This window comes from Myotis lucifugus, unplaced genomic scaffold (assembly GCF_000147115.1).
Source record: "Myotis lucifugus unplaced genomic scaffold, Myoluc2.0 scaffold_62, whole genome shotgun sequence".
Classification (NCBI taxonomy): Eukaryota; Metazoa; Chordata; class Mammalia; order Chiroptera; family Vespertilionidae; genus Myotis; species Myotis lucifugus.
Window position 1 is genome coordinate 1,838,771 of NW_005871110.1, and position 7,390 is coordinate 1,846,160.

Below are 7,390 nucleotides of genomic sequence, written 5' to 3' on the forward strand. Positions count from 1 at the left end.
AATTGAGCCCCAATTCCCCAGCATGTGCCCCAACAGGGAATTGAACCGTGACCTCCTGGTTCATAGGTCAGTCACTGAGGCACACTGGCCGGGCTAGGCAGAATCTCTGAAATTAAGGCCTTGCATAGTAGTAAAGTCTCAGGAATCCAGCCAGGTTTTGCAAATTCAGAATATATCACCCTTGGAGGGAGCTCAAGTAAAATGTACCAGTGTACCAATTATGAAATAAGGACTTTATGTGTAAACAAGGCTTCAAGGGAGTATTGACCCTTCTCTTGAGTTAATCTTCAAAGCATTTTGCTGAGAACTTTACAAAGTATTTTCAAAGAACTTCTTCCTATAAATAAGTAATACAGCAATTCTGAAATATTCTTACTTCTTTATTATGGCAATTCCCATAAGGACCTACTCACAAAGCTTTTGTTAACTGGGGTTTTCTTAATTAAAGTTGTATTTGCTGGAAATATTTTATAATTTATATATTATACCAGGAATAAAAATTACCTCTTATTTATTTATGAGTGCTCATTGATGTCAGTCCACTGTTTAAATGTTTTCACATACATTTCATTTCATTTAACCTTTATGATAACCCTGTGATGTATTGTAAAGGTGATTTTTTTTTAACAACAGGAAAGCCAGGCTCGGAGAGTTTATGTAACTCATCCAGTGTCCTGAATCTTGAAAGTCTGATTCTAAAACCCCTTCTCCTAACCATTTTCTATTCTGTCTCTTCATGAAGATAATCTTACAGATTTGATCAAGGATTGGCCAACTTTATAAGGTCTTTACTGCTTTGAAATATGCTAACAGTGTCCATCTTCACACCACCCTTTGGCATGTAGAAGTCAGTAGCCACCCTTGACCAAAATTTTATTATTCAGCCTGGCTGACTGTCATCATCTGTGGATGCCACAGGAGGTTTGATACTCATGATGACTTCCAAGTTCTTATTGCCAGAGAACGGACACGTTTAAGAAATGATGTAAGATCACAAAACCACCCTGCAAATGGGAAGTGGGCGTGGAAGTTTAACTCGGGGTCGACTAGGCTCACCTACCGTTTCCCGTTGACCCTCTGCTGACATTGCTCCATGCAGCAGCCCTGGCTCTTAGAGGGAGGGTAAGGGACAAGGGGCATTAGTCTTTCTTGGTCCCGTCTACTAAAGAAAAGAGAGCCAGCTGGAAAGGGCAGTGCAGCTTTTCACAGTAGTGCAGGCTTTAGAGGGAGCTGGCCCCCATGTCAGGAATGTGCAACTCTATCTGCAACTGATTTTCTCCCCAACAAGAGACCCTCTGGAACGTGAACTTCAACCAAGAATTGGAATTTTCTTACAATGTCAACAATTGCTTTGTTATTAAAGAAAAAATCCGGGAGGGAGACAGCAGATGGACACATCTGACAGGGAGCAGGGAGGAGGGAACAGTGTTCCAGGTAGTGGAGAAATTGCTCAAGGACAATTTGCGTGTGAAAATATAACCCCTATAAATCTGCCAGAGCCAACCGGGGTGAAGACGAATCACTTACAGAAATGTGTCTTCTCTCCCCAGCAAAGCTGACCACAGCTCAATTTAGGTGCCCGCCCTGTTTGTGCTGGGTTTCAGATTTTTTTTTTTTAAGTGAAGCATGGGCAACAAAGAAGTAAATTGATATCAGTTCCTTTGCCTTGTCCCATTAATAGCATCTTTTGCCTCCTGGTATTTTTAGAGCTTTGATTCAAAATATAAAAGTCTATGCCATAATTCAGACCAGCGAGCATATCATTGCTATGGCAATAGAATATTGGCCTAAGAGCAAGAGAGCCAACTTTTGTCCCCAATGCCACCGTCAACTTTCTTGTTCTTGTCAGCATGACTAAAAAGAATGGAAGAGCTGATCCATTATTTAGCCAGTTAAGAATTGCCTAAGCTGCTCATTCAACCTATTAGGATATAAGTCACATTAGGGCAAGAAATTTTTCTTTCTTGTTCACACTGTATCCCCCGAGTCTGAACCATGACCAGTTCATAGTAAGATGTCAATCATTATTTGTGGCATTAATGAATGAGTTATCTATCCATTTATATACATCCTCAAAGACTAATACAAAATATGGCTGGGTTTTCCTTCCATGGAATTTCAAATGATACTCATTATTTCTCTCAACTTTCTCTTGGGGACCATGGGTAAACATACTTCTATATTACTTTAACCTCTGGTCCAAGATTTTGAAATAGGAGCACATCTCTGGGAATATCGTTCCCCAACAAATATTTCCACTTAATTTTGCAAACCCTCCCCTACGAATTCTTTATTGCAGTGGCCCACTTTCTTAGCTTCATGTGTTCACCAGCTTGGATAATATAGGTTGCAGACAATTAAACAAAGAGCTGTGCCCAGAATTATTTCTCTCTAGATTATCAGGTTCCATCTTTATTCCATATGCTTTTTTAAATGAATGATCTGTCAGCTTTTCATAGAAGGTTTTAGAAGAGAGACTTTTGATATGACCTTGGTTAAGTCACTTCTCTTTTCTGACCTTCATTTTCTCATCTCAGATAGAAGACAACAATTACTTTGTTATTAAAGAAAAAATCTGGGAGATTTTGGACCAGATTTATGACACCAATATGGCAATACTCAGAGTCAATGGAAACCATGGACACATTTTTATTTGACCTGCCCAGAAGTTTTCGGTTTTATGTTAGTGTATGTGTGGCTGAGGGTGGGAGTTGGGGGGTGGGAGATAAGATAAGGGAATTAAGTTGCTTAGTTGCCAATAGATAAAGAAATTTTCATGTAAAAATCCAGAAATCCAGCCGAAACCAATTTGGCTCAGTGGATAGAGTGTCGGGCTGCAGACTGAAAGGTCCCAGGTTCGATTCCGGTCAAGGGCATGTACCTGGGTTGCAGGCACATCCCCAGTGGGAGATGTGCAGGAGGCAGCTGATCGATGTTTCTAACTCTCTATCTCTCTCTCTTCCTCTATGTAAAAAATCAATAAAATATATTTTTTTAAAAATCCAGAAATCCAAACTTCTGCTTTCTCTTTAGAAGTCAGATCTAGCAACATTGGGTCCAAAGTCTAGCATAGGAATAGTTAGAGGCGGTCCCCTTTCTAGATAGTCTGATCTCTCTAGTTCTCCCAGTGCCCTCAGATCCAAGTCACTCCTTAACGTTAGCTATTTCACCCCTGACATAAGAGAGCTCTGAAATTCCTTCCATATTGAGCATTCTATTATTCTACATTTGTATGAAATACTGTCCATTGGTATTGGGTCACTAATAAGCATTTAATGAAGTCTACATTAGGTAAGACTTTGTTGTCACTATATATGACTTATTTATTTTTAAGATCATGCGTACATTTTGTGTTCTGAGTTTCAGTTTCTTCATCAGTAATGAGGGAATGACCTAAACAAGGGGCTATGAGGCCTAGAGGTCCCTTGCAACCCTTGGCCTCACATGAATCTAAAGCTAAAGGCTTACAATGCTACCTGTGTTGCTTCTTTTCAAATGTGCTCAGATATTAACTTTGACTGGTTATTAACTGTAACATTTTTCTCACTGGCATTCTTCTAGTCAATGAATAGATAGTTGTAAGATGGTACATTTTTCCCACGGGACTCAATAAAGCTATTTTTATTTAGAATGGAAAATAAATAAGTCCATAAATTTAGTTTATTTTTTTCTGAATAAACCCTTCCATTTCTCAAATTCTGTAATGCTGTGGGGTTTTTATGCCTTTTTCCATCTAGAACTGGAGATATTCTTCAAATATCTTATTGGTAGAAAAGAATAAAAATGAAATTGCCTAAATATGCTCTAAATTCTTTTTGCATTTCAGCCTCACAGGAGCCCTGTGAAGTAGATATTATCATCCTGCTTTTACTGTGAGAGACCAGTAAGAGCTGAAGCTAACTCAGTGTGGTCTGATTAGAAATCCCAAGCTTTTCCCACCATACTTCACCGCTTCCTAGAAAAGTCTGTTTCCCAAACTGAAGGCAATAAAATGATTTTAGATGGAAGTAAGCATTAATGAGTTGACTATCCCTCTATTACTATTAATAAATGGATATATACTTCTCATGTTAGATGTAGAAATTTGTACATCTCTCAGGTTTATCATAATTATTTTTTATTGTTGTGTTTTATTTTGTTTTATGATTATTATTATTTTTTGGTTAATACTCATCTGCAGATATTTTTTTTCCAATTGCTTTTTCAGAGAGAGTGGAAGAGAGGGAGAGAGAAAAAGGAAGAGAGAAATATCAATGTAAGAGAGACACATTGATTGGTTGCCTCCCCCCCACACACACACACACACCAGGGGTGGGGAGTGAACCTGCAACCCAGGTATATGCCCTTGACTGGGAATCAAACCCAAGACCCTTCAATGCATGGGCCAATGCTTTAACCACTGAGCACACGTGCCAGGGCTATTTTTTAAAACTTTTAAGCAACATTTTTGTTTTCTTTGTACTTACTTTTATAGTTACCTTCTGTTTATGGAAAGTGACAGTAATTTTTTTTTTAGTCATAAAAATTTTTATAGTGAGTCAAAATAATAAATAAATAAATAAATAATAACTGAGGAGAAACCATACAGATGACAAAATGACAAGACAAGCATCAGAAAGAAAACATGTTAATGTCTAAAGTTGGAGGACCACTATCCTAAAGGAGGAGGTATGTGGTCAAGTTTCTTGAGAGGAGCCTGCTTTATCTATAAATTAAAGTCCCTCCCCAGGGAGCAGCCATGTTATTGGCCAAATATGGAAAAGGGCCAGAAATAATTAAGTGTCAATAAGGAAAGATGTTAATCAAGAGATTTCTTTTTGTATTCCCAGTGTTCCTCGTCAATCCACCTTTAGCCTGTCCCCCAACTCCACCCCATCCAGGGACTGTTATTTTTCTATTAGGAAGCTCCTACGTTTTTAAATCCAGCTTAAGTGGTTGCTGACATATCTGGCCCCCTTCTTGTGCACTGAAGTCACTGAACTCAAATAAAATTTTTCTTCTCTCTTCAGTACAGCAAATGGAAAGTATCTGCATACGAAAAAATAACGTAGATAAATAAAAATTCCTCCTGTAAGAAAGAACATCAACAAGAGCACAGAGAACACCAAACATTTAGAAATACAACATCAGCTTCATTTTATTTAAATGCTCCATTGTTTGTAATAAATACTTAATAGCTTGAAAATCTAATTTTTTCCACTACCAATTTTAGCCTTGGCCACTTGGCAAAAACTAACTTTTTTTTCTCTTCTGCTTCTGTTATCCCAGTGCAGAAGCTGGAGATTTGGATATGTGAATCCAGAATTATGAACTATTACAATAAAAATACTCAGTTCTGTGCTGGGAGTAGCACCAAAAGGTATCAAGAGACAGAAAAATCTGTAGGGGTAGTTGAAATGGAATGAAACTCTTTTATAATTTAGAAGACACAATTGCTTCTAACATTCATACTAACCACATCTTATTGCATAATTATTGCAGGATTAAAAATGTATGACAAATATGCCATAAACCTTCCCATCCATATCCTGGCAGACATTACTAATCAATCATCGAACTCTTTCCTCTTGGAATGGGTCTGGGAAGGAGGGTCATAAAGGGCAAGAATCTCCCCTCTTCCCAGTGTTTCGTCTTGTGGAGTGAGCACCATATAATGCTCTGATTTCACTCTATCTCCTCACTTACGCTTCCCCAGGGAAGGAAAAGGGACATAATCTGATCAGTGAGCTTTGAAAGAACACCAGCCATGGGTTGCCAAGTACACTCACCCAGAGAACATATGCCTCTGATTCTTCTCCACCAGCTAACAGATATATCAGTGAAAGCCCTGGCCTGTGGGGGAGACTTGAAGTGACTCACTGCTGTCTGAGCCTGGGTGTTGTTTCTTTATTGCCAGAGGTAAGAATGAGAAACCGACTTACACAATAGCTATAGCTCACAGTTCTTCAATATCAACTTTAGCAATAACAAAGGTGATGTTTTTACTCTTTCTGTCTTACTCTTCTGCCCAGTTTTAATTGAGTCAGACTGTGGGCCAAAAAGTAGGGTGATATTTACTGGCTCTTTCAAGATCCCCCCAAATAGCAAGTGATTAGGCGCTCACAGGAAATTAATGTGCGATCGAATATACGTCAGGAGCCATAAGATTGCTCACGTTTAAGTTAAAAGAGAGACATAAAGTCAGTGTTGTTTAGGGCAATCTGCTGACCACCTAGACAAGACCCTACACTGGAGCAGCTCTTTCATCACCAAGTTCCAGAAATTCTGCAGTCCAGAGACTCAATTTTGTCATTGCTGCAGACATAAGAGTATGCCAACTCCTAATCCAACTGATCAAACTCATAAGCAACTCTCATGTGCTTCTCAAGGAAATATAAATTGGTACCACCCTTCTATGGGCCAATGTAGCAGCATGTAGCCATATTGAAAATATATTTTCATTTTGTCTTGGCAACTCCACTTCTGTGCATCTATCTCACAGAAAATGCACAAAAAATGACATGTCCAAGTTTATTGCAACACCTACTGTAATAATGTAAAATTGGAAACTACCTAACCATCCAGCAACAGAGAAATGGTTAAACAGTTATGGGCTATTATACAATAGCTGTTTTGTTCTTTTATGAAGTATATCTATACTATGTGTCAGTGAGTGTCATGGGGATAGATGAGAAGGGAGCATCCAATTATTATTCCATATTTCTTCCATTTGAAATTTTAAGTGAATATGTATTAATTTTATAGCTAATAGTCAATTAGAACATTTGCATATTGGTTTAATAATATTTAATTCACAGCACTTTTTTTCTGAGCTATGGGATGCTGCTGCCCATCATTTAGATGTACATTATCACAGTCCCTGGAAGCTGAATGAGTAATCAGAAGACTTGTGGGTGAGCATAGAATTGGGGCCAAGTAGCAGTTGTCTGGAGGGAGGGTTCTCCTAGCCCCAAATGTGCCTGCTATGTCATGAGTAATACATTGTAGAAAAATTTGAAACCACCAAAAAGCACAAAGAACCTAATTGACTTAATTCTACTAGTGACATAAACTTGTATGTTTTAAGTTAAAAATATTTTCATTTGAATATATTCCCAAGTCGATAAACATGTTTCTATTACATTCTTAATATGTGCATATTTTTCCTTATTAGGGTTGCACCAAGATTTATTTAGCCAATACTCTATTTCAATTACTTATGTTGCTTCCAACTTTTTGTTATTTTAAACAATTGTTCTGGTATGAAATTTTATATTCCTTTTTGTAAACTTGTCCAAAATTTTCCCTAGCATAAATTCATAAAAGTGAAATTTCTGGGTCTAGGGGTATGCTATATCTACAGGACTTAGTATTTCCTGCCAAATGTCTTTCAGAAGAACTGTATAAATTG